Consider the following 27,484-nt stretch of genomic DNA (forward strand, 5'->3'; position numbering starts at 1 on the left):
GCTGGCTTTGCGGGGTTATTCTTTCATATACTGCTGCAAAATTTGAAGTCATCTACATGCCCAGTGTAGACTTTCTTTTTTAACTGTGGGGGAAGGGTACAACTTTTAAAAAATATGCTGGGGTTGTGAAATAAAATGTGCCAAGTTAGGTGAAGAGATCACAAAGTTGAATAGGAACCTGGGCATCAGAAGATATATGTATGTTGGTATAAATTATCAGATTCTAGTTGACATGGTCACCTAAGAGGTAATGCTAAACCATGGTTACATTACTGTATTAACCTCTGTGTGGGGCTGTCTTTGAAAATGGTCTGGAAACTTCAGTTGGTCCAAAATGCAAGGACCAGGCTATTAACAGGGGGTGGTTAAAGGGGTTATCATAGCCCCGTGGCGCAGAGTGGTAAGCTGCAGTACTGCAGCCCAAGCTCTGCTCACGACCTGAGTTCGATCCTGGCGGAAGCCAAGTTCAGATAACCAGCTCAAGGTTGACTCAGCCTTCAATCCTTCTGAGGTCGGTAAAATGAGTACCCTGTTTCCTGGGGGTAAAGTGTAGATGACAGGGGAAGGCAATGGCAAACCACCCCGTAACAAAAAGTCTGCCAAGAAAACGTCATGATGCGACGTCCCCCCATGGGTCAGTAATGACCTGTGCTTGCACAGGGGACTACCTTTACCTTTTTTATCACTTCTATGCTGAAGGATCTGCACTGGTTATCATCTGTTTCTGGGCCCAGTTCAAAGTGCTGGTTCTTACCTTTAAGGTCTTAAATGGCTTGGAGCCAGGCTACCTCACATACTATACATCCCAGCAGTTAAGATCAGCCTCTCAAGTTCTGTGTCCCCACCTTCAGACATGAGACAGGTGGTGACTAGAGACAGGGCATTTCCTGTGGTCAGGGATCCCATTTCCCTGGTGGTGGTGGGGGATCCCCCACTCAGAGCCTTTGCCCCCCTTCCTCTCAACAGGGGAAAAGGCAAGGGAATGAGCCTAGAACCCCGCAGCACGCTCCTGTACACTCGGGAGCACTTTCTTGTTGTGCCAGGAATGACATTGCAGGGCCAGTTTGATAAACTGATAAATTGATCTGGCTCCCTATCTGTGGTGGTACCTCACCTTTGCCTACTTTTCTTTCTTTTAGACACCAAGCTAAAATGCATCTTTTTATCCAGCCTTTTAATTAGCGGGTTTAATCTTACCAGCTTTTTAATAGTCTGCTTCTGTTTTATGGATAGTTTTAATGCTGTTTATGTTCAATGGTATTAATAATGTGATGTGGTTTTCACTCTAAGCCGCTGCAAGCAGGACTCTGAAGAGATAGCACAGAAATATCATCAATAAATAAATAAACTGTTTAAAATATCTAACCATGGCTAAGGAATGGCTGCAAATCAGGGCCGAATCCACACGTCCCTACCTTCCGCTTTTCATATGCAATAATCGTGCTGGATTCTATCCCGCACTGTCCTAGTCTGTGTTCACATCCCCTCTCTTACTGCGGCAGCATTGCGCTCTACATTGTCCACATCCCTTGGAGAATCGCACATTAGGGGGTGGGTTTAGATCTGCCGTAGCCGATGACAACATCACGTTTTTAAGAACTTTTATACTAGATTTCCGCTATAGCGATTTTTTGCTAAATTGCTATGGTGAAGTCACATACCCCTTTCAGTGATAAACCACACAATGAAATATCGCACACTCAGGCCAAGAGAAGCAGTGTTTTCTGATAGTCATAGAGCCCCAGGAGAGAACAATGGATCACTGGGAAAGATTGCAGGAGGCTGGTGCTGGCCACTTAGCACAGACTACTTATTTAACGCTAAAATGTTATTGTAGAATAGCAGATTTTCGCTATAACGGTAATTTCAACATTACTTTTTTTAAAAAAAAGGAGAGTCAACTTTGGCAGCCACAGATATTACCTAGAAAAGAAAACAAAGGGCAACTCCAGGTCCAAACTGAGAAAACCAATAAACCGGGGAACCACAATTCTAGAAATTAATTGTATATATTTTTTCAAAGTGCAAGGTGCAAAAGTGCTGAATGAGTTTAACATGCATCATAAATACATTTACAAAATACAAGGTCCATCTGATAGAACATCAAAATCGTCACAATTTCAAAATCTCAAAGTCCATCCATTTATAAACTGAATCTTCACCGTCCGGAATACGTTTGAAACTTTAAAGTGCAAATGCTGGGTACAATGAAAAAAGCCGGTGGGTGGGGAGACTTGTGCAAGTTGTTTGTTCTTTCACGGTCCAGAGTAGGAATACTCATTTAATAAACGCCGACGGGAGTTTGCAGGCAAATTGTTATTAACCCGTTTCGTGAGTGGAAAAAACTCACTTCATCCTGGGCATAAAGATAATCAGACCGGACTCCGTGAATCTCTTTGTTGCAAGCGGTGGGGGAGCGTGTTGTGCATCTCTAATTGGACATGCTTCCGGTCTGATTATCTTTATGCCCAGGATGAAGTGAGTTTTTTCCACTCACGAAACGGGTTAATAACAATTTGCCTGCAAACTCCCGTCGGCGTTTATTAAATGAGTATTCCTACTCTGGACCGTGAAAGAACAAACAACTTGCACAAGTCTCCCCACCCACCGGCTTTTTTCATCGTACCCAGCATTTGCACTTTAAAGTTTCAAACGTATTCCGGACGGTGAAGATTCAGTTTATAAATGGATGGATTTTGAGATTTTGAAATTGTGACGATTTTGATGTTCTATCGGATGGACCTTGTATTTTGTAAATGTATTTATGATGCATGTTAAACTCATTCAGCACTTTTGCACCTTGCACTTTGAAAAAATATATACAGATATTACCTAAGCAGTCCTTCGCAGTAAAAAATGACACAAATGAAAATGATGCCCTCCCCCCCGCCTGATGTCTCCACGGGCATTTTTGAGCGCCCCACTTCAGGGTGATATTGATGGACGGGATTGCGCAATAGCGCTACGAATGCCCGCTTTAAAAATTTTTTTAAAAAAAGGAATGGGGGGCGGGCATGTCGCAGACAGTGTTAGAAACCATAATAATTGCACAGCAAAGAGGGATGGTATTCCGGAAAAGCTATAAACAAGGAAGTGGGAGTGGTGAAAAGGGGGCGGTCTCTTTGTGAACCGCTTCTATTTGTTCACATCCATGGTGAGAACTGCGCAAGAGAAGCATTAGAAAGCGCGCCAAACTCATCTGAGGCACAACGCAACAGATGCGAAAGAATGGTGGGATTGAGGTAAGAGTATGTGAACGGCCCTCTGAGAAGCGCATAAATGGTGTGTGTGTGGGGGGGGGGGGGAGCGGCAAACTTGAGACGTGTGGTTTCAGCCCAGGATGTAAAACTTTACCTTTAGCTGGATTTGCACCACTGAATAAATATGCAAATGCTTTTTGTTTATAAAATTGTAACTTTGACAATGCTGCCTTTGACATCTTAAATATCTTCTAAGTTGGGGATTTGGTAACAAGCAAATTTGTTTGATTTTAATTGATCGTCAGTCAAAAGACAGATGATTAATCAAACTGAAATTCTTCAGTTGGTGTGATGATTAAAATGGTCCATTGAGCATATCATAGGAAAAGCTATTTACCCAATTTCTAGTGCACATATTTTCCTGCTTGCCTACAATGTATCTTCAAAACAGTATAAATTTTAGGGTTACAAATTTCCATGTATGCTAGTAGCATAGTAAGATTTGGGTATTACCAATGTGGCCTACATCCTAAACATGCCATGTGTCTGCTAACCGCCCCCCCCCGCCAAATACTTGGCTGCAGGGACCTTTCTTTCTGTTCTATCCCCGCAACATAAGATTGCAACTCTGAGTTGGGAAATTTCTGGAGATTTGAGGGTGGAGCCTGGGAAGGGGATGGTTTGGGGAAAGGAGGTATCCTAGCATGTTATAATGGCACAGAATATAATGTCTGCCTCCCAACCCTCTCTCTCTTTCTAGGGGGAAATGAAGCACGCCACAACCACTCACTTGAGGAGGGAGAAGGTTGCTGTTAGTGAGCACGTGAGAGCCAAGCTACAAGTGACGAATTACACTTGCCTGGCAAGTGAACAGACTCATGTGTATTCCTCCCTGTTCACTTGCCATTCACTTGCATGCCACTTGATCAAGTGGAGAGCAAGTGAATGGCAAGTGAACAGGGAGGAATACACGTAAGTCTGTTCACTTGCCAGGCAAGTGTAATTCGTCAGCCAAAAGCTTACTTTCCCTGACCCCAATGCCCATCCCATCCCTTCTACCATCCTGTCTCTTTCTCTTCCTGGGCTGCAAAGTATACCATAGCTAGGCATAGCCTGACCACTGACAGGAGTCTGGGGGAGGCGGGGACATGGTGTGTGTGTGTGCCATTGCTCAACCACATTGTGTCACTTACAGGAAAAAAACCAGAAGTAGCTTTACTCTGCTCTAGTCATTACCAGAAACTCTATGGTTTACTGTAGAGTTTCTGGCGTCTCCTAGAATGGCATGATATCACTTCTGGGGTTTTCCTGGAAATGATATAACAGCATTATGAAATGGTGATTCTCCCCACTCCTGTCAGCTGCCAGAGCACCTGTGGGCAATGGGAACTGGGGACAGGAGATCTCTCACCCCCACCAAGTAGGGGTAAATAACCTTCCCAAGATCAAGTCAAAGCAGCAGCTGGAGCCACCTCATGCCCCAGCAACAGCAGGAGGAAACGACAACAGCAGCCACAGAGCAGCCAGCCAGTGAGGATTTCAATTCTCTGATATACTAAGTCACATATACATTTATAAAGAAACCTCAAAGAGCATTTGCAGCACCACAAGTCTCCGTTCTTGATGCATGTCTCTCTTTACCTTTATTTTCATACATCGCATCTTTCCAATTGCCAGAACAAAGCCAGGCAGCCCACTATGGGGTCGAGAGCCTCAAACTATAGGGGGCTGCCAAATCCCACATTATAAAATTTCTCATCTTCACTGTTGTCTGTGCTGGTACCAGAGGTCAAACTGAGGACCGTTCCAATTCACTGCCAGCAAAACCTGAAAAGTTTGATTGACAGGGCTGACCAAACAGAATGCATCTGACGAAGAGAGCTGTGGCTCTCGAAAGCTTACGCTACAAAAAAGTTGGTTAGTCTTAAAGGTGCTACTGAACTCTTTACTATTTTGCAAACAGAAGGGGATTCCAAAAGGAGAAAGCCCCAAACCAAGCCAGTGATTTGAAGACACGTACCTTCAAAGGAGCACAGTGGCCGTCGTCCGTCTGCCTGTCTATCAATCCAGATGAGGAGCGAACTCTGTAGGAGACCAAGCAAGAACATGGAAAGTCAACACACAGGAAAAAGAAGTCCAATCGAAGGGAGGCTTCCCAATCCACTCTCTTTTCAATAAACTCGGCCTCTCCCCTCTTCCTGCCCTTGCTTTGCCCTATAAGAATGACTGACAAGCCCTGCTTTAACGAAGGGATTTTGTGGGTTTAAAGCATGTGACTATTTTTTTCCGCCTGTTTTGTCCATTAACCTCTTTTCAAATATATATCTCAAGTTTTCCTCTACAGGTTTCCTCCCCCTCCCCTGACTATTCTTCTTTCCAGTGGGATCCGAACAACGACAGAGAACAACAGGGTCTCCAAGTACCATTTCTTTACTGGGCAGTAGGACTGGTCTTCTAGGACCATCACCTTAAAACTACCAGTCACTTAAGACTACCAGTCACTTATTATTTCACAAGTGCTAGATGCTCCAGCTGGAGAAGGGTCGCCTGCTGGGGACTGATGAAGGAAACCAGATACTTTTTTCTTTACTCATGGATTTAATTCATTGTTTTCACACTCACTTCATTACACTAGGAGCAACTGAAAGCTTCAGTTCAGATTGCCCTCCTCTCTTTATCAACATCTGTGATCTCCCTTTTTAAGGAACAAGAAGAGAGTGTGGGAAAAAATTGAGTCTGGGACAAAAAAGTCAAGAGTTGGAGGTGGTAATCTGGCCCACCATCCTCAATCTCCTACTCAAAATGGCCATTTTGTAATCCTGGTCATTATTAAGGAAATAAGGAAACCAACAGAAATTCAGAAGTTCAGTTTCATGAACATTGACTAATATAGGTTTCATGTCAACTTATCAGTGAGGAATCATCATAACGTTGGGTAGATTTTGCTATGTCTAGGTTTGAACAACATTCGAGTCCAGTAGCAGAGAGCAACAAGATTTCCAGGCGATAAGTCCCCTGGTTATCCCAACGTACCAAATTGGCATTCTGAATATTTCACTTCTGTGGCATGGCATGATTTACTCAGTCCTGGACAATCTTCCCATAAAGAGTTGAAATGGGATACTGGTTAGTGACCATCTAGATTTGTGCTGGAGTAGTCACAAGACTAGTACAACCATGCAACACACCAAACCCCATACCAAATTCACTGAGGCCAAATCACATGCAGTAAAGTCAAGATTCAAATTGTTTGGGGACTTGTGTTATTTTTTATTCACTTACATTATTTATAGTCTGCCTTTCTCTCTGAGACTCAAGGAGGATTACACAATGTTAATATGATCAACTGCTGTGACTTTCAGTAAACAATACAATAAGGTATAGATTTCAGAAAAAATTGAAAACAAGCTGAAATCTGATAAAGAGCTGAAATGATGTTGAAACAAAACATAAGCAATTTGATGTGACATAATAAACATCAGTAACAGCTAGGGATCCTATTCCCCTGGTGGGGGCAGGGGATTCCCTGCTCCCAGGCTCTGCCCCCCTGCCACTGCTTGCCTGGCTAGCAGGGAGAAAGGGCACGGGGAACAGGCCCGGGAGGCAAGGAACCTCCTGGGTGACAAGGGGCGCAATGATGTCACTTCCTCAAGCACATGCTCCTGCACTTTGCAAGTGCCAATTTTGGACCCCAATGGGCAGAATTGGCCCTGAGCGATCCCGCTGCCAGCATGATGACATCGCTTCCTGGAAGTGATGTCATTGAATTGGCACCAGGATTTAGCCTACAGGTAAGTGACTGGCCCTCCCCCTCCTATTGAGAAGGTATAGTGACCTGGCAATCCTAGAAACAGTAGCATAGGCTACAGTCTCTATTCTTTTATTGAAGCATCTCTAACCACAACACAGCCCTATTACCTGTGCAAGAAAGCCCTTTTGAATAGTTCTGTTTTGAGGCCTCTGCCTGTAGGGACATGGTAGTTGCCATCTGTGTGGAATTTATTGTCCTAAGTAGAATGTGTACACAGTAAAGTTTCTTGGAAAACGTAAAGGCTCTGTGGTGATCGGCACTGGTTCAGAACCCAGCCCCAGGCAGTTTTGGAAACCCTTTTGTGATGCTCTGTAGGGTTTGCTGAACAGTTTGGTGCCACTTTAAGAGGCAGCTGAATAATAACCATCTCCTACGGCACAGTCTATGGGAGCTTTGCCAGGCTACGATGATTCATTGGAAACCATATAACCCACTTCTTGGATGGATAACGCAGCTTGGAAAACTCCTGCCGTTACACAACACTTCTTCAAAGAACAGCCCACCATAGATAAGACCAAATCTTAAAGGAAAAGCAAGAACATCAAAAATGACTTTTTCAAATGAAGATCTCTTTAATTCTCAATTTTTTGCATTTCAGTAACCATTGCTTTATGGCTGGCATGGAGAGTTTTTGCGAGTTTTACAATAAAAAAATATTTTTGAGCACCAAAGGGCTTAGACAAAAGATGTTCAGTTAGCCAAGATTCAAACATAATTTTTATTTTAAAAAAAAAATATTATTAGCTTAGCTTAAAACCCTTGAAAGCACTGGGTTTACAATGGAAATTCTGACAGACCTTCATCGGTTGTAAATTGAATACCATGCTAACACATTGAGCTCAAGGTGCAATTCTTTCTGTGGGCTTGAAACAGATCCCAAACACGTGTTTCATAACATTCAACACTCTATCAGCCAGCTGAACAAAAGCGGTAGATAAGCAAAAGATAAATCTTGAATGATGCAAAGGTTTCCTTGCTGGAGGGGTATGTACTTCACACTAAGTAAGATGCTGTGCTGGGTCACTAGAAGATCACAAGGCAAACTTCTTGGAGAAGCAAAGGCTACCGCCACCAATCTGAAGCCACTAAGGCTGAACAGCAAATGCTGGACGAGTTGCTTCAGCTGTGGGGCAGTGTCCCTATTCCCCACCCTGCTCAAGTCAAGGCAATGAGAAAGACTCCTTTGCCCAGTAGTACTGATTGATTGATTACATTATTTATAGACTGTCTTTCTCATTAAGCCTCAAGGTAGATTGCACAGTGTCAGTCAATGAAATCAATAGCTGGAACCTTCAATAAACAAAGCAATAGGGAATGGATTGCAAAAAATTTGAAAACAAGCAAAAATCCAATAGAGAGCTGAACCATTGCTGAAACAAGGCATAAACAATTTGACATGACATATTAAAAGATGTGGAAGCTACCCAGTAGGAGGTAGGAGCAATGTATAGTACTTAATAGTATACTCCACTGAGTAATTCAGTTTTACACGGTTTGCAGAAAGCCAGGAGAGGGGGAGCCTGACCTTATCCAGAAGGCCATTTACAAGGTGGGTGCTGCAACAGAGAATGCATGTGTACAGGCAGTTGTTGATTTTGCCCATTTGCAGTGCGGCACCTAGAGAAGGCCCTGTTTAAATGAACAAAGGTGCTGTGGTGTAGCATAGGGAGAGAGGCTGTCCTGCAGATATGAGGGACCAAGGCCATGCAGGACTTTGTACCTGACAGCCAATGCCTTGAATTCAGCCCTGTAACTGATGTGTAGTCAATGGCGTGATGCAGAATGGGAGTAACATGCATGCTCCACCTAGCTCCTGATAATAATTCAATTGCAGAGTTCTGCACCAACTGGAGTCTTCAAGTTGACTTCAACTAGAGACCTACGTAGAGTGCATTACAGTAATCTAGTCTCAATCAGGCAGCCAGATTAGCCATGTCAAGGTAGAAGGCCATGTTCTGGGCTAGACTGATTTGGAAGAAAGCATTTTTCTACATTAACTTGCTTCTCTAGCAGTAATACTAGATCCAGTATAAACCCTAGGGTTTTAACCAAGCCTGCAAAGGTCAACCGAATCCCATTGAAAGTGTGGAGCATAATGTCTATCAAGATCTCCACCTTGCTCATCAGCATCACCTCTGTCTTGTCTGCGTTCAGTTTCAATTTGATCACTTTCAGTCATTTGCTTCTTCCAAAATGTGTGAAATACGCGAAGATAGAGATTGCAGCAGTTTGCAGTACCCTCTCAGTTTAGTACTGGGAATGTTTAATAACAGCAACAACATTCAATTTATATACTGCCCTTCAGGGCAAGCACCCACTCAGAGCGGTTTACAAAGTATTTTATTATTATCCCCACAACAAACACCCTGTGAGGGCTGAGAGAGCTCCAGGAAGCTGTGACTGACCCAAGGTCACCCAGCTGGCTTCAAGTGGAGGAGTGGGGAATCAAACCCGGTTCTCCAGATTAGAGTTCCAGCACTCTTAACCACTACACCAAACTGGCTCTGCAGTTCTGCTTATAGAAAACTAAGGCATTTATACTTTTACATTCCATAAAGATACCAATGAATATAATAATTATAATATGGTAAGTTGCAAATGATGCATTTCATGTTACTAAAGCAGCAAAACAGTGTTAAGATTAATAGGAAAGTAAGCATTGCATATATTCAATTGTTTCCTAAAAAAAATCCAGTTTTTCCAGGGGAAAAAAAAAACACCTTTCCCCTTCATGGCTTCAAAATTTCCAGAAATTTGAAATCTGTTTTGCACTAATAATCCCATGCCTAAAAATCATCATCAAAAAGTCAGTGTGGAATTTTGTGGGCCCCATTCTATTGTAGAACAAATTAACATGTTTTTTGGGGTAGCAAGACATGTTAAAAGTGTAAATTTTTTGTAAGAGAATGAAGTACGATCACTTGGCTCACGGCCTCGCCCTCTGTATTTGGCTTACCATACTGGTTTGGTTTCAGTAAGGCTTACTGAGAGCCAAGCTACAAGTGACGCCTTACACAGGTTGGACACTTGTCAGCTTCCCTCAAGTTTTGATGGGAAACGTAGGCATCCTGGTCTTGCAGTTGTAATGGAGAGCCAAGCTGTAAAACCAGGATGCCTACATTTCCCATCAAAACTTGAGGGAAGCTGACAAGTGTCCAACCTGTGTAAGGCGTCACTTGTAGTTTGGCTCTGAGATAAGGTATGTGAAGCAATACGAGCACCTAGGAAGACTGATGATGATGATGATTGTATTCTCCACATGAGAATGGAAAGCGAGAGAGACAAAGAGCAGTTGCGCTACAGTATGACATTTCTGAGGTTCAAGGCTAGGTGAGCATGAAGCTTCTCATCCAGCTCCTGAGCTCAGCGGTTTCGAGGTTCAGCTGAAATTCCTCAGGTCATCCCATCCATCTTCCTCAGTCTTTAGAGTCTAAAATGAGTAGTGAGCAATATATAAATGACCCACGACGCAGTTTTTAAGATTACTTCAGATGTCTCTACAAACCTCCCCCCACCATCCCCAGATTCACTGTCCTTGGTAGACAAAGAGAAGCAACAGTAATTGCCAGAAAATCAGCAAAATAAAACAATTATTAAAGACTAACAACTATTATTCAAGCCCCGAGAGTATTACCTGAGAGACCGACAACAGTTTTCCAGGGCATAAGCTTTTTAGGTGGGAAGGCAGCATAGTATGGCCAAACTGTGGCTCGGGTGCCTCATGCGGCTCTTCTAGACTTATCATGCAACTCCCAGAGGTCTCTGAGCTTCGTCGTGGCCATACAGTTTATTTTAGTGGGGAAGGAGAGGGAAATAGGCAAGCTTGCAGGCTCCTCCCCTCCACCAGAGGTTGCCGGGAGAAAAGAGAGAGCAGGAAAGGAGCCGAGAGAGCGGCTCCCTCCCTCCCCTTCCTTCCTTCCATGTCTTCCCCCCCTTTCCTTTCTTCTTGCTTTCCATGTCTTTCCCTCCCTCCCCTCCCTTCTTTCTTTCCATGTCCTTCCTTCCTTCCTTCTTCCCCTCTCTTTCCCTCCCTCCCTTTCCTTCATAGTAAGGATGTGACATCACTTTTGTGATGCCATGTCCTGTGATGACACTTCCAGGTCAAAGGTCAGGTGATGGCACTTCCCAAGCCCCACCCCTTTCAATGATGGCACTTCCAGCATACTGCATCAAAACCCCACCCCTTCCTGCGATGTCACTTTCAGGACAGACCCCCCCAAACCCACCTCTTCCTCTGAAGTCACTTCAATGCATCATGCCTTGCGGCTCTCAACCATCTGACATTTATTCTATGTGTCTCTTACATTAAGCAAGTTTGGCCACCCCTGGTATAGTCTGATCTTGTCAGATCTTGTAAGCTAAGCAGGGCCGATTCCAGACGGCCCTCCCCATCCCGAAACGTCGTGCGTCAGTCATCGCGCGGAAAACACGAAATATCGCGTTTTCTCACGCGAGTTTTGCACAACGATATTTCACGTTTTCCGCGCAACAACGCACGACATTTCGGGATGGGGAGGGCCGTCTGGAATCGGCCCAGGTCAGACCTAGTCAGTACTTGGATGGGACACTGCTAAGGAAGGATGGGGTTGCTCTCCAGAGGAAGGCAATGTCAAACCATCTGTGATCCTCACTTGCCTTAAAAACCCCATAATAGGGTCACCATAAGTTAATTGCAACATGATGGCACTCGCATACACATGTAAGCTTTTGTGAGTCAAAGATTAAATACTCTAATACATTTTGTAAATCTTTTAAGGTGCTACTGGACCCAAATTTTGTTCTGCTACTACAGACTAACACAGTTACCCACCTGAAACTTTTTATTCTAGACTCGCAAAAGCTCATGCTAGAATAAAAGTTGTTAGTCTTGCTGGATTCCTGCTACAGTTCACTTACATGGGTACCCCCAGGAATTGTCAAGAAAATCAGCAGTCTCCCGAACAGATGCATAGTCAATGTCTACTTCCCTCCATAGGCATACAGTTTGGGATGAATTACATGGAAGAAGATGATAGGAAATGGCACTTGGGTTGGAAAGTCCCTGTGGGTTTTCTGGTAAAGTTCCTTGAGCAGAAAGCAAATACCTGGCTGACAGATCGCTCCTGAAAAAATCATGCAGATTTTCATCTTGCTGTAAAGTTTTCCATGGTAATTACTTCACAGAAAACCTCACCATGTATAAAAACCATTACTGCCAGTGAATGTCACTGTGTCCCAAAGTCACTTTACGATGGCTATAAGTATTAGACTATTCTTGAACTGCATCCTTCCTCACAGCAAGTTATACTCGTTCCATTTTGTAGATAAGAGATTCTCTCCCAAGTGACTTTCTCAAGACCACACCAAATAAGGCTTCAAACTCATGTCACCCTGATTCCCACTGGCACCTGCTACCTTACAGTCAGCTTTTCTTGGAAAAGCCACTCCCAATTTGTGGAAATTGCTTTTCAACTTAAGTGCTTTAAATCTGGTTCAGAGCTGGACTATGGCAGCTCTAGATTTCAAAACTGTGATGGTACAGAGTGCCCTCAAGTCATAGTGACTTATGACAACTCTGGTGGGGTTTTCATGGCAAGACACTTAGAGGTGGTTTGCCTTTGCCTGTCTATGCAACCGTGGGTCTTCGTTGGAGGTCTCCCATCCAATTACTAACCAAGGCCGACCCTGCTTAGCTTCTGAGATCTGATGAGATCTGGCTCACCTGATCTATCCAGCTCAGGGTATTTCAAGATTGGTGGTGGAAAGTGCCCTCAAGTCAGAGTTGACTTATGGGGGCCCCTGGTGGGGTTTTCATGGCAAGAGACTAACAGAGGTGGTTTGCCATTGCCTGCCTCTGCAGGATTATCAGCAGCTTAATTGTGACTAAGTTTTTAAAGGTTAAAAACCAGGAGTTGCCCTTGAGTGGTTAGGTATCGTTGCATTCCCTCCTGTGGAGGGAAGAGAGGAGTCATGTAACAAGTTAGACACAAGGCATGTATAAGTGGGAATGAGATGCTGGTGGCTTTTAAATGCTTTTACACTTCCAAGAACCTAAAACGAGATGGCTTGACTCAATAAAAGAAACCACGTCCTCCAGTTTGCAGGTTCTGAGCAAATCTTTTAATGATAGAACGTTTTGGAGGTCTTTCATTCTTAGCAGGGTGGATAAAAATCAATTATTTTTTTAAAAAAATCAAAAAAATCGGATTTTTTTATTTAAATCGGATTTTTTTAAATAAAATGCTTTTTGAGGAAAATATATTACCATACAAAGGTTATTCCATCATGAAATAAAGATTAGTTTTTAATTATGTAGAATAAGGCTGTATATGTTTAATTTTTTTGGTAAATAAATTCCATTAATCCATTCACAATGTCATGCTCTTCCAGAGGTTTTTGTAAGATTATTGGGCAGTTTCTCTGCCTACAAGATATTATCACAGATACTTGGTTTTGCAGTTCTCAAAACTGAATTTGTGTCAGCTCAGCAGAGATCACATGCCTCTTCTTCACAGCAAAAATGTTATAACATGAACAGAGTTGAGAAAAAGACCTTAATCCTATTGTTCTACAAACCTATGAAGACAGAATCAACCCCTCCAGTGCTAAGTTTCAAGAAGTTCAGTGAATAGAAACAATATTTTTCTGATTGTTTGGAGTGGAATAGATCTGCACAAGAAGAAACTTAAGTGTGAGGAGGGAGGGGCAAGCAGTACAAAATGAAAGTGAAACTTTTTGAGCACAATATTGCACAAGTCTTTGGATCTTTTGTGTGTATGACCTGAGGTTTATCACATTCTTTCCTTGGAGGAAAAAACCTATAATGGCAGCAGGCCATAAAAGAGACCCAGTTTGGGAATACTTTAATGAAGTTCCTTTACCTATCGGTAAGGCAAGCATCTACTTGCATATTAAAGTTATACCAGCAAGAATTAGTCTTTATGTAGAAAACTATGATTTAAATCAAGCCTTAATGACTAGTGATTTAAATCGTGATTTAAATCATGATTTAAATCAGTTTGATTTAAATCAAATCCACCCTGATTCTTAGGGTTGCTATTGGTCACAGGTGACTTGATGGCACATAACACACACACACACACTTCCAAGAGCAATTGTGCCTCTTGTGCATCACTTGTGTCTTCATATGAACATTCTGAGCACAGACAAGACAACACCAAATCCCACCTACACATGGTGATGCAGAAAACAGGATCTAACTCCGTGCCCCCACTCCCCAAGCACACTTCCAGTGCCAGCAGCCATGTATGCAGCTGGGGCAATGTTCCAATTATGTTAAAATCCAGAGCACAGAGGCTGGTTCGTAGCTGTGAAACTGAGCATGCGCAAGTGGAGCTAAGTGCCCCATTCTAATGTTATGTCACCATATGGGTGGCCAGTATTGCTAGAGGTGTGCTGGTTAACCATGGAGGAAAAGTTATCATCTATTACAAGACAGCAAGAAGAAATGAGAACATTATAGCTAATGCAGGGTTTACATGCTTAGCACAAATGTTTTTTTTTTTAAAAGGCAAATCTACTAAAACTTCCTCCAAGAATCTTGAGCAATTTGTTATAGTGCCTTTTTCTTCTCCAAAATCAGCGCCCATGTCTCAGGAAACCAGGCACGCCTTTTGCTCAGTTGGAAAAGGATTATCAGAAAGGGCAGAAGGATCAGAAATACAAACACACTGCATCTGATCTGTTCTTCAGAAGCTTTCAAAGTGCCGTACATAATGGGCAAACAGTAGTTTCTCAGGGCTGTGTCCAGTCTGGAAAATGCTGTGAGGGAGAAGACTCCAGCTCCTTCTCCCTATGATCCTAATCCGTGCAACCAAGAGTCTAAAATTCAACAAGAAACTCCCAGCACCCATATGCTCAACAGGATTTAGGGCAGACTCATAAAAGCTCTTAGGGTCAGTAGCAAAACTACAAGATGTGCTTTTTGTCCATTGTCTTGCCGGCCTTGCAAATCTCCAGCCCCTTCCAGATCTCAGTGGCAAACGGGGACATCAGTGAAACTATGCTGCCTGCCACTCAACCCAAGGCACGAGGGGTGCTGAAGGCTGTTTTGTGTGCTTCACTGCACCCTCATGGGGGGGGGGGTCCTTCAAAAACTTTCTGGTTTTGGTGCTAGAATGCTGAGCTTGGGGGAGGTATGCAGACACACCTCCTGTCCTTTGCATTTGGTATTCTGAAAAGTGAACTGTGTCCAAGAGTGAGCTTCATTTCTGTGTCACGGTCTGATTTACAGGTTTTCTACAACCCCAGATGCCTTGTGCAAAGCTTGCGGTACATGCAAATCAACCTCTCTCCTCACATTTGAAATAAACACAGTGCTTGAAGGCCCCAGTGATGCTAATCTCTAGCTATTCACCATTCAAAGCTAGAATATCTCATTACCACGCTCCCAATCTGTACTACAATCAAACATCTCATCTTAATCTCTCTTAAAGGGTTCCAGATTCCCAGAAGCTATGTTTTTCTCATGTCAAGATCACAACCCCTAATATTTTGAAATAAAAACTGCGTTATCTTCTCCGTCTTTATTTCTTTCTGCTGCTGAGACAGGATCAAATGGAAAACTAAATCAGAGGATATTTACAATTCTTTGCTGACAAGATTGTCATACACAGATTTCAAGAGAACAGCATTGTGATTACACTCTTAACCACATAAAGAGGTTTTGCCCGAGAACTTCAATGGAAAAGTTCTGAGGTCCTTATTTTTGGCCAAAATCTGCCATCCTCCTGGAGTTTATTTATCAATAACAAATCAAACTAGCCCTTGGTTTTTCTAATATCTAGTACAGTGAGAACATTCTTACATCTTAAGTTCTGTTAAAAATAACAGACAGTAAAATTAACAGTGAAATCCTAAGCAGAGTTACTTCTGTTAGATGGGAATAACTCTGTTAATCACTGTAAAACAGCTAATTACCACAAAATGGTATAAAATATGATCATTTATAAAATGTTCAAAACGTACAGTCAGTGAAATCCTAAATTGAGTTACGCCAGTCTAAGCCCATTGAAAGCAATGGCCTTTGACTGGAGTAACTCTGCTTAGGATTTCACGAACTACCTCCTACATTACCAACAACAAAGATCCTTGTGGCACCTTAAAAGATTTACATAGCGATCCTAAGCAAAGTTATATCCTACTAAATCCACCGAAGCAGATGAAATTAGAACGCTGTAACTCATTCTAGGACTGCACTGTCAATGCTGCCAATCTACAGACACTTGCCCGGGAATAAGCCCCAATGAACACGGGGGGAATAACTTCTTAGTAAGCACGACTGTATAGGATTGAATTGCTTGAATGGTCCCTAGAAGCTAAAATGACAAAAAGGAGGCTATCATAATTTGATCACATCATGATAAGACAAGACTCATGAGAACAGACAATAATGCTAGGAAAATTAGAAGGCAGTAAGAAAAGAGAGGAAGACCCAAAATGAAAAAAACTTGACTCTTTGGTATTAAGAGAAGCCTGAAACAAACCCCAAGCAACTGAGCATCCATTACCCCCCTTTTTTTAATTTATGCAGAGTTGCAACACTGTGACATCCATGCATTCCACCCCTTTAAGCACAATGTCCATCCCGTTCCCTGATGGCAATCCACATTCCCCACCGATCACTTTTGGGGTTTATTTTTTTATTTCCTTTCTTTACAACCGAGGCTGATGTTCAGTGATTTGGAAATGGGGGTGGGGGACTCGTCTTAAGAATCCCCCTTCCCCATCCCAGAACACAGTCATGTGATGTGAGGAGGCCATTGAGAATGCCATTTTGGGGGGCAGAGGCATTTGAACATTTTGCTCTGGCAGAGAGGTACCGTTTTGCACCAAGCAGACAATTCAAACCACACCAGAGCAATCTGCTACAAGCTAGTGGAACAAGTGCAAAAAGAACTCTGCCACCAACTCCTTTTCTAGAATTCAGAAAAAAAAACTGGCGGGCACAGGACTGTCCAATCAGCAAATACAGGGACAGGGAGAAGGAGAGGGATGTTGGACAGACTGGGTTCTAACATTGCAATGTTACGACAGGTGCTGAGTTAACACAAAGAAAAAAGAAAAAAGACATTGGCTCCAGCCCCCACAAATGGCAGCTTCAAACAGACGCATCTCAACTTGTCTGAAATAAGAAAGCAGACACCAAATTGCCTTGAGGTTGTGCAGTGCAGAATGTCAGGAGCCCAAGCCGATTCAGCACCAATTGGTGTGAATCCTTGGAAGCGCCTTCTTAAAGTGTGCCATGCGGAATGGGCCTTAGAATTATGCTCTGTTTCAGATTTCTTCAACTCTGTATTGGATTTCTGCTGTTTTTAAATCTTTGCAAATTTGCATTTCTGTATCCTATGACATCGTTTATTGAAATGTCTTTGACTGTACTGAATCAGACAATCATCCACCTTGAATCTCAGAGCGGGACCACAAGTGACGCCTGACACAGGTTGGACACTAGTCAGCTTCCCTCAAGTTTTGATGGGAAATGTAGGCATCCTGATCTTGCAGCTTGACTCTCTGACTGCTGTCCAATGGACTTTTCAACTGTCACTTGTCCAACATTCCGCCAAGCTGCCTACATTTTCCATCAAAACTTGAGGGAAGCTGGCAAGTGTCCAACCTGTGTCAGGCGTCACTTGTGGTCCCGCTCTCAGTGAGAAAGCACTATAAATAAACAATAAATAAATAAATAAATAAATAAATAAATGGCGTTTTTCTTCAAAGGAAACCAGGACTGCAATCTTTCATTACAAGTTCTACTGAATTCAGTGGGATCATCTTATGAATAAATGTGCATAAGATCCAGCTATAAATTACAGGCCTGCTTGGAACGTACAAAATTATATTGCAGCTATAAGAGAAAGTACATTAATCTCCAAGGCCTCATGTGCCTAAGTGGTTTAACAGCTAAAAATTTTCCTGATTATGGGCAGCTTTTTTCATATGCACACAGTTCTTTCGACAAGGACTGAATGAAACATATTTGGCAGCTATAAAAACAGCCAGTAAAGGTGAAATTTGAAAAGACTTAATTTTAGAACTGGCGGACAGTAAGACATCCACTACTTTGGGAGAATTATAAACTAGTAGCATTGTTTGGTTGGCTGTTTGCTTCCCTTGCTATCACTATGTAAACAAACACCTGTAAACAAAGCATTGTAAAGATGCTAATACTCTCCTTGCAAAAAAGTTGGATCTTCAGAAAGCTTCTTATGTTCAAAGATGTGTGAAAATATCTATTTTTCTACACCAAGTGATTGATCTTTTTATGTTTGTGGAATCTGTGGACTAGAAAATTGTGCATCACAAAATTCCACAGGGAAGAAAAGAGGTTGGCATTTTTGCAGGGCAAAGTGGCGCTTACAGGAGAAGAGAGCCCAGGTCTTTGCATCTCTTCCTGAGGAATATCCGTGCCAGCCCTCCGCAAGATTATGCAACCTTGAGGAACGCAGACCAAAAGCAGAGATTGCATAACGTTACATCAATCTTGCCACCACTTCAGGAGCAAATATGTTACAAGCTGATGGTAGTTAAAGAAGCCAAAACTGGGATATTGTTCAACAGACAATGAAAAGCGCTAAGATGTTAGGAAGTGATCATTCATTGAAAAGTATGAAAATTGCTTTGCGTTGATGGGGAAAAAAAGCAGTTTTCCAGATGTCTTTGGACCTTGGTAAGATTGATGAGAGATAGAAAACTGATTAGCAATCTCACCTGCTGCTTTTGCATCAGTTACAAGCACCAGCCGCTTATTCTCACTAGTAGCAGAAATCAGGATTTTGCCCAGAGACACACGTACTCACATTTTTTGTGTTCTAGGAAACAGCAAATATTTTGAACTGCTGGCTGCTGCTGCTGGGGCTTGGGTGAAATTGTGCACAGATATAGCTGTGTGTTCAACATAGCTGTCTGTTTTTCAAAAAGAGTTATAACGTGATAACTAAATTGGAAACAGGGGTAGAGGACTCGATGGTTGGAGGTGGGCTCAAAGTTGCCCATTTTTCTCATTTGCCGAAAATCAGACCAAGCAACAGAAAAACTATGCAGGGCTTTGCAGTGGGGGAAAATTCAAATTTTAAAATTGGAAGACATGATGGAACTAATTAAATAACTGCCAGTTAGCTGATTTCCAAACAGTATTGACCAGGGCCCCACACGGCTTACCTTCCCTCGGAACGACCCAGAACATTGTGCAAAAAATGCAGAACATCACATTTTCTCAAGCGAGATTTGTGCGATGTCGTGCAAATCTCATGCGAGAAAACACGATCTTCTGCATTTTTTGTGCAATGTTCCAGGTAATTCCGAGGAAAGGTAAGCTGTGTGGAAACGGCCCTGGGAACTGCCTCATGGATCCAGACATGCATTTGCAAATCTTGGAAAGGAGATGCCCAGCTGTATACTATGGTCATCTTTTCTCTTCTTCCGAAATTAAACCCCCTCCCCGCCCTGGAATTTACCTTTCCTTTGTCCATTTCACTTTCAAAACAGTTTTCTTGAATAATTTTTTGGGCCATTTATACAATGTTCACATCACTTTCCCTTGAATCTACTGCCTGAGTGGTTCATAAACCAACCAACCAAAACAAAAAATATTCAAGAAAACAAATTAAAATCCAAAAAACCAAGAGATGCCTTCCAAGTACCAAGTTTGTGAAATCAAAGCAAAGAACTCAGAGAAATCTTAGCTCCTCTCCAAGCTTTGCATCAGCTCATTTGCACTGATTAACACTTCCCTCCCAAAACAACCACTATTCCTCAACACACAGCGTCTCTACATGGGGATGCACAAGTGACTTATTCTGTGTGGTCTTATATTCAAGTATACTCTGCCTCCCTAGTGATGCACGTGTATCCATAATGGGAGAACAAGTGTAAGATTGGTTGCTGTGGATTTTCCAGGCTGTGGTCTTGGCATTGTAGTTCCTGACGTTTCGCCAGCAGCTGTGGCTGGCATCTTCAGAGGTGGCTGGCATCTTCACCTCTGAAGATGCCAGCCACAGCTGCTCGCGAAACGTCAGGAACTACAATGCCAAGACCACGGCTATACAGCCCGGAAAATCCACAACGACCATAATTCTCCGGCCTTCGACAATAAGAGTAAGAATTTTCACTTGATTCTACTCATGTAAGATGTCTTGTGTAGAGAGACTCGTAGAGTCCATTAAATGGCAGCTGAATGGGATCTGGGCTGAGATTTGGTTCCTGCTCTGTTGCAGGCATTTACATAGGTCTCCTCGAAATCAGCTCAGAGACTTCAGCTAGTACAGTCCCTGCAGCGCAGGAGCTAGTCAGAGCATGCACATTACACTTATTCCGTGATCACTCCATTGGCTACCCATCAGTTACCGGGCTCCATTCAAGGTTTCGGCTATCACACACAAAGCCCTTCATGGCCACGATCCCTCATATCTGCATGACTGCCTCTCTCTCTCTGCTCCACCATGGCAGCTTCACTCATTTGAACAGGGCCTTCTGTGGATACCACCCTCCAAATGGGCAAAATCAACATCACACGCATTCTTTGTTGTGGCCCCCACCTTGTGGAACAGCCAGCCTGACGTGGTTAGGAAGGCTCCCACTAAACTGTGCAAAACTGAATTATTCAGGAGAGCTTCTTCACGCATGTAGGAGGGCTGTACTGTATCAAAATGGTTCATAGTGACACTTTGCAAAAGGGATAGGGGCTGCAGTTGATACTACTGTTTCAGTAACCTGTTGCATTGTTTATGAAATGTTCCAGCTGTAGGTCCTATTGACTTACACTACGTAATCTGCCTTGAGTCTCACTCAGAGCGGGACCACAAGTGATGCCTGACACAGGTTGGACACTTGTCAGCTTCCCTCAAGTTTTGATGGGAAATGTAGGCAGCTTGGCGGAATGTTGGACAAGTGACAGTTGAAAAATCCACTGGACAGCAGTCGGAGAGCCAAGCTGCAAGACCAGGATGCCTACATTTCCCATCAAAACTTGAGGGAAGCTGACAAGTGTCCAACCTATGTCAGGCGTCACTTGTGGTCCCGCTCTCAGAAAGGGAGACTATAAGTAACAAAAACAAATAAATAAATATCTTGTAAGAAACTTTGGAGTTCGAATCGGGGAGAAAAGTGAGATAAAAATAATAAAAGAAATAAAAAGAAATAATTCCATCCATGTATGGAACTAGATCTCGATACAATATTTTAAGTTTCCTTCTCTTTCCTTAAGTTCCATTTAATTAGAATAAATGAACAGTTTTGCAGCAACTTAAAAGACTTTTAAAAAAAACTTACTGAGATTTTTGACAAAAAGGGCTGTAGCCCATGTAAGATTGCAGTGAAATATAGTTTTTGTCAGCCTTTAAGGTGCTGTGAAGAGTCTTCATACATTACAATGTACAAAGTAGAGATTGAGTCAGATGCAGGGCTTTTTTTCAGGGGGAACATGGGGGAACGGAGTTCCAGCACCTCTTGAAAATACTCAGCAATAGTGCTTGAAAATAATATGATTTCAAAGAATCCCATGTGTTTCTTCCTCATTTCCCTCTTGAGAGTTCCGCCACCTCTTTTCCCAGAAAAAAAACCCTTGGTAAGATGTAACACAATTATATATAGGGCTGCCAAGCCCCTAGGGCAGGGGATTCCCCACCCTGAGCTCTCGTTGCATGCCACCATACCAAGCGGCAGTGGGGGAGGGGACAGTGCCATTGTGAGCATGATGATATCATTTCTGGGGGAAATCTGGAAGTGACAGTGTGTAGCTCTAGAAATCGCCTGAAACTCTATGGTTTTGCCAGAGAACTTCCAACAATTCTTAGAGCTTCCTGCCAACACTTTTGTGTTTTCTCGGGAAGTGACAATGTCACACTGGTGACAATGACCCCACCATGTCCCTGACCCACCCTTCTGCTGATTGCAAGACTCAGCTTGGCAACCCTAATCACATGTAACTTGTTGTCTCTCCTCAATCAATAGGCATGCCGCACCTCATTAGGGTCAGAACCAACATAAATGTGGAAAAGGGGGCTCAATCTCCCCACTGTCCCATTTTCCCAGGCTAAAAAAAGTCCACAGAAAACTTCCATGTATCCTAGGGAACATGTGACCTTGGGCCAGTCACACACTCTCAGCCTAACCTACTTCACATGGTTGATGTGAGAATAAAATGAAGGAAAAAAGAACAATGTAAGTGGCAAAACAAACAAATGAACAAAATGTTCCCCAAGTAATTCCTGACTGGTTACTTGCACTCCAGAACACCTGCAGTATCTGGATCAGCACTTTTGGTTGTAATCTGCCTGAAGTCTCAGTGAGAAAGGCAGACTTAAAACGAAACAAACAAATGAAGTAAACAAATCAAACAGTGGGGCTGCACTTTACTGAGAGTAAGCATGGTTAAGAATGCTTCCTGAATTGCCTACGTTCTGAGAGATACTTAAAAATTATCCACAAGATTCCATGAAATTAAAAACTGGAGCACTGCCAGATTTAATACTTTGACTCCGTGTTTCCCCCCCCTAAAATTCCAAAATCTAATATCATTCACAAATGCCGATGCAAAAGCAATTTGAATTTTTGCAAAGAAATTCATTTTTTTTGTCACAGAAAATCTTTCCCCCAAATTAAATTTTAAGTCTAAGGGCAAATACCCTTAATAAAAAAAAATTAAAGGGCAAATGCTCCCTTCCTGAGATACATAGCAATCTGGATGGCATATTTATTTCTACTCCTGCTTTGATCTAGAGGGATCCCTGAGGCAGTTTACATAGAATAACAACATGAATTTGCTTTCATCTCCTCTGACAAAGCAATATGCTGAGGTAGCATCCCATCCAAACCAGTTTCATTAATCCCTTCTGAGAGGAGCCAGGTAGAGCACCCTTATATCTTCTGAGATGCTCAACAATGACACTGTGTGTGTGAGAGAGAGAGGGGGGGGGAGGGAGGGAGAGATAAATGAGTTGAGAAGAAGGTTGTCCACATACACCTGTCGGTGAACCCTACCATTTTCTGAGCCTAATCCCAATTTTTTAACTGCATGAAAATTTTTACCACACCGCTGAACTGCTAGTTTTTATATATTCCACTCTACCACTCTTTCCATACATGTTAGAACAAGTCCACAGGTGATTTGTATCATCATGAGTCATGACCAGAAGTCACATCATATGAATCCATCTTGCACCTCAACATTTTCAAATAGTTGTGTGAACAGGTTCTTAGAAACATATACCTGTGTCCCATGAAGATTATGTGATACCTTGTCTGTCTGTTTGTATAGTGGTTCTTAATACAATGCTTGGGAAGAGGTTAAAGGACTCCTGTTTACAATGAGAACCAGACTATTTTAGTTTTCAGTCAGATGCCCTGGGCAAGAAAATAAGAAACTTCACTTGAGCCTCTAGTTTTCCCAAGAAGTTCCTATACTTTCTTTTGACTTTGTGCTCCAGCTCCCTTCTGGGTTCACTCAGCATTCTTCTTCTATTTCCCTTCCTTCCTAACAATTCCTCTTTTTAGCAACAAAGTTCTGAAAAAAAATAAACCCAATGCTGTTTTTCGGCAGTTTGGCCCAAAGCATAGGAGATCACAAGGCCATGAAGAAAGCTAACAGTCTCAACCAGCAAACAAATAACATCGCCTTCTGGCACAAGCTCGGCCAAAAGAAGCTAAACGTTGAGAAACGTTAATATCCCATTGCCCCTTTAACGATCTCTCTCTCGGCTGGGCCAGGATTGTGGTAAAAATAAAATGTCCTGCCAAACAGCCCTTTTTGAAAGCATGTGGAGACGTTTTAGAAAAGATATAAACTGGGATTCTTTTCCTTCTCAGCTTCTCTTCGGTTACCAGTGTCATTGGCTCAATGCCTTCCTTTGCAGAAAGTGCCATGTGTGAGAGGAGGCCAAGAGCATAACTGGGTTTCACTAAAACATGCTGAAGATTAGATTCCCCACACCCCAGTCTGGGTTGAAATGTAATATTCAACTAGTTACAGCAGTGTCGGAACTGACTTTTGCTCCTATCCCACCGAGTCTTGGATAGTCTGACCAGGCATCGGAAACTGAAATTGTAGACCTAGATGCATCCTCAAAAAGTAGTTCTTCCCCATTCCGGTCCATTCGTAAAACTTGATGACTTTGCTGTTACCCAGTAAATCTTAAGTTATTTTTTTCCCTCCCTTTAGGATCTTGTGTTCTTGATCACATTGTGTCGTTTGGAAGTGTCAGTTGAAGCAGCAGCACTAATCTTTACAGAGTGTCTATATTGTGTGAAATAATGTTTTACTGAACAACTGGTTCCATTTTACAGATAGGTAAGTGTAAGAGGTAGTAAGTTGCATACTGCAGTAAGTTGCAATTTCAACGCTTAGAGCAAAATGGTTGCCAAATTTCAGAGATTAAAGGCTCAAATACATGATATGCCCAACATGTGTTGGGTCACAGGTGTGTGACTAGACCCGCAGTCAGAATTACATCAGGGGAAATTAACCTTAAACAGTTCTTGTTTGCTCAGAGGTGCAAGGGAGCTCTGTGAGGGGAGAGAAGGAGCTTCTGGTTTCCCTCCCTTCCCACTTTTACCAGGGGAAATAGTGGTGGTGGTGGGTTTTCACACCTTTTCTCTGGCTCCACATGCCCTAAGAGCATGAAGCCCTGATCCACCTTACATTCCTTCAGTGAAGCCTCCTCTCTCCCCAATGTTTTAATTGTTGCTTTTATCTTTCGTACTTATTTTAAATTTTGGTTTTAAATTATTTTAATGATGCATTTATGTGTTGGTTTTAATGGCTTTTAAGATGGTATTTTATTTGGTTTGTATAAAAATATTACCCTCGCTTTATTCCAAGCGCCTGATACTTTACCTTCCTGCCAGAAGTCATTAAACAATGAGGAAAATCACGACAGTCAATCACACCATACATCCTTAAAGAGGCATAGATCAACTTCATTTGCAGCAAGGTAATGGTGGCCAAGGATTGTTACTAACAGTAGAGGAAGAAAAAAGGGCACTGAATAATTACATCAAAAGAAAGAAAGAGAAGATGCTGGTCAATATTTACGAAGAAGGAATAATTAAAGTTAAGTGTAGGAAAGAATATAGGAAAGACACTGAAAAACCATATGGAGGCATGGCAAAGCAAACCACTGCACAGTCAATATACAAAAAATATTCATGGTAAAACTGAGAAGAGTAATAACTTAAAAACCATATGGTCCTTCGATGGAGTTCGTCTGACCCTTGCAGACTCTGATAAGAGCCTAGGGGTTATACTAGATTCAGCACTACTACTAGAAAAACAAGTGAAGGCAGCCTCAAAAAATGCTTATTACAATGTCACTCTAGCCTGGAAGATGGCTTCTTACCTTGACACAGGCGACCTGACCACCTGGATCCACGCTATGGTAACATCAAAACTTGACTATTGTAATGCACTATACATTGGTCTCCCGTCTAAATTAACTAGGAGGCTCCAATTGGTGCAAAATGCTGTGGCTCGATTGTTTTTTTCTTATTAAATAGATCTTATTGGATGAGGTGATATAAAATAGTTGGTTAATACATACAACTTATCCAAATTAAACCTTTCTAAATATATAACCCCACCCCTCCCCTCCCCCTTTTCTCTATTGACTTCCAACAACACTCGAACCCCCCGTTTATTCATAGAGATTATTATTTCACTATAATACAATTATATTATGTTACCCGTGGTAGAGATCTTATATATATTCCCTTCGTTACAATCTTACTTAATAAAATTTAAAATCCCTCCAAAGACCACAATTGTCCTTTAACATTGCATTTCTTTTCCAAATATTTCTTATTTAAAAGTTTTATTGGATGAGGCAATATGCAATAATTGATTAATACATTAATCTTATCCTAATTAACCCTTCAACTTAGATAGATACCCCACCCCCCTCCCCCCTTTTTTTGTTGACTTCCAACAACACTCGAACCCCCTTTTTATTCATAGATATTATTATTACATTGTATTGCTATTACTCTTACCCTGATAAAGGTCTTAATATATTTTTCTTTCGTTAAAGTCTTTTTATATAAAATTAAAAATCCCTCCAAAGACCACAATTGTCCTTTAACATTGCATTTCTTTTCTAAATATTCCTTAAGCTTCTTCCAATCTTCCCAAAAAGTATCTGGATCTTGCTCATTCAAATTTCTTGTTATTTTATCCATTTCGTCCATGTACAACAGTTTCCTTGTCCATTCTTCAACATTCGGTATTTCTTCTTTTTTCCAATATTGAGCATATAAAATTCTTGCTGCTACTAACATATAATATAACAATGTCTTATCATTTCTATTGACCTCTTCTAAGTGTAAAGATAGTAATAGCATTTCAGGATTTTTAGCAACATTATATTGTAATATCAAAGACATTTCGGCACATATTTTAGACCAGAAGTCTCTAGCCTTTTGGCAAGTCCACCACATATGAAATAGAGAACCTTCATACTCCTTACATTTCCAACATTTGTTTGATAACTGTTTGTTAGCTATGGCTAATTTTTTCGGTGTTAAGTACCATCTATACATCATTTTATATCCATTCTCTTTAATGCTGGTACAAGTTGATATTTTTAAGGTATTTTTCCATAATTGTTCCCATGCTTCCACGGCTATTTTCTTGTTACAATTTATAGCCCACTTTACCATTTGAACTTTAACTATTTCATCTTCTGTGAACCACTTCAATAGCAACTCATACATTTTGGATATTACCTTAGTATTATCTCCCAATAATATCTCTTCCAAATCTGAGTTTTTGGTTCTAAAACCTACCTTCCTTTGATCTGAGTCAAATAAGTCTTTTATTTGTCTATATTGTAACCAACCATATTTGAATGGCAAATCCTCATTTTGCTTAAGTTTCAACTCGTCTTTTTCTACTATTGTTAATTCTTTGAGGGTAAGCCATTCTTTTCCCTGATATTCCAAGTTTGGGTTGACTACTTCAGCTGGTATAATCCAAAGTGGTTTCTTTTCTTCTATAAATTTCTTATATTTGAGCCAGGTTAACAGTAAATTTCTTCTTAGGTAGTGGTGCTGAAACATTGCATCCATTTTGTACTTTTCATACCACATGTATGCATGCCATCCAAATATTTTGTTATAACCTTCTAGTGTTAGTAACTTATGATTGAATAAAGTCACCCATTCTCTAATCCACACCAAACATATCGCTTCATGATAGGGTCTTAGATCAGGTAACTGCATTCCTCCTCTTTCTTTAGCATCACAAAGAACTTTCATCTTTACTCTTGGCTTCTTTCCTGCCCAGATATTTTCCTCTGCCATTTTTCAAACTGCTTTTTATCTTTCACTATTGGTATTGTTTGCATTAAAAACATCATTCTAGGCAACACATTCATTTTAATTGTAGCAATTCGACCTAACCACAACAAATTTAATTTATTCCATTTTATCATATCTCTTTCAATTTGAGTCCAGAGCTTTTCGTAATTATTCTTGAATAAGTCTA

The 27,484-nt window shown here is 41.7% G+C and overlaps 1 protein-coding gene across 1 annotated transcript in view; it reads right to left on the reverse strand.

The window, feature by feature from the left end:
- COL8A2 (collagen type VIII alpha 2 chain) overlaps window positions 1-27,484 on the reverse strand; it is a 197,070-nt gene that overhangs the window by 90,120 nt on the left and 79,466 nt on the right. The window contains exon 2 of the mRNA XM_054999578.1: window positions 5,221-5,284. The gene's annotated coding sequence lies outside the window, so the exon portion shown is untranslated. The remainder of the gene's footprint in view (window positions 1-5,220; window positions 5,285-27,484) is intronic.

The sequence above is a fragment of the Eublepharis macularius genome, chromosome 15 (genome assembly GCF_028583425.1).
Source record: "Eublepharis macularius isolate TG4126 chromosome 15, MPM_Emac_v1.0, whole genome shotgun sequence".
In the NCBI taxonomy this organism is placed as follows: Eukaryota; Metazoa; Chordata; class Lepidosauria; order Squamata; family Eublepharidae; genus Eublepharis; species Eublepharis macularius.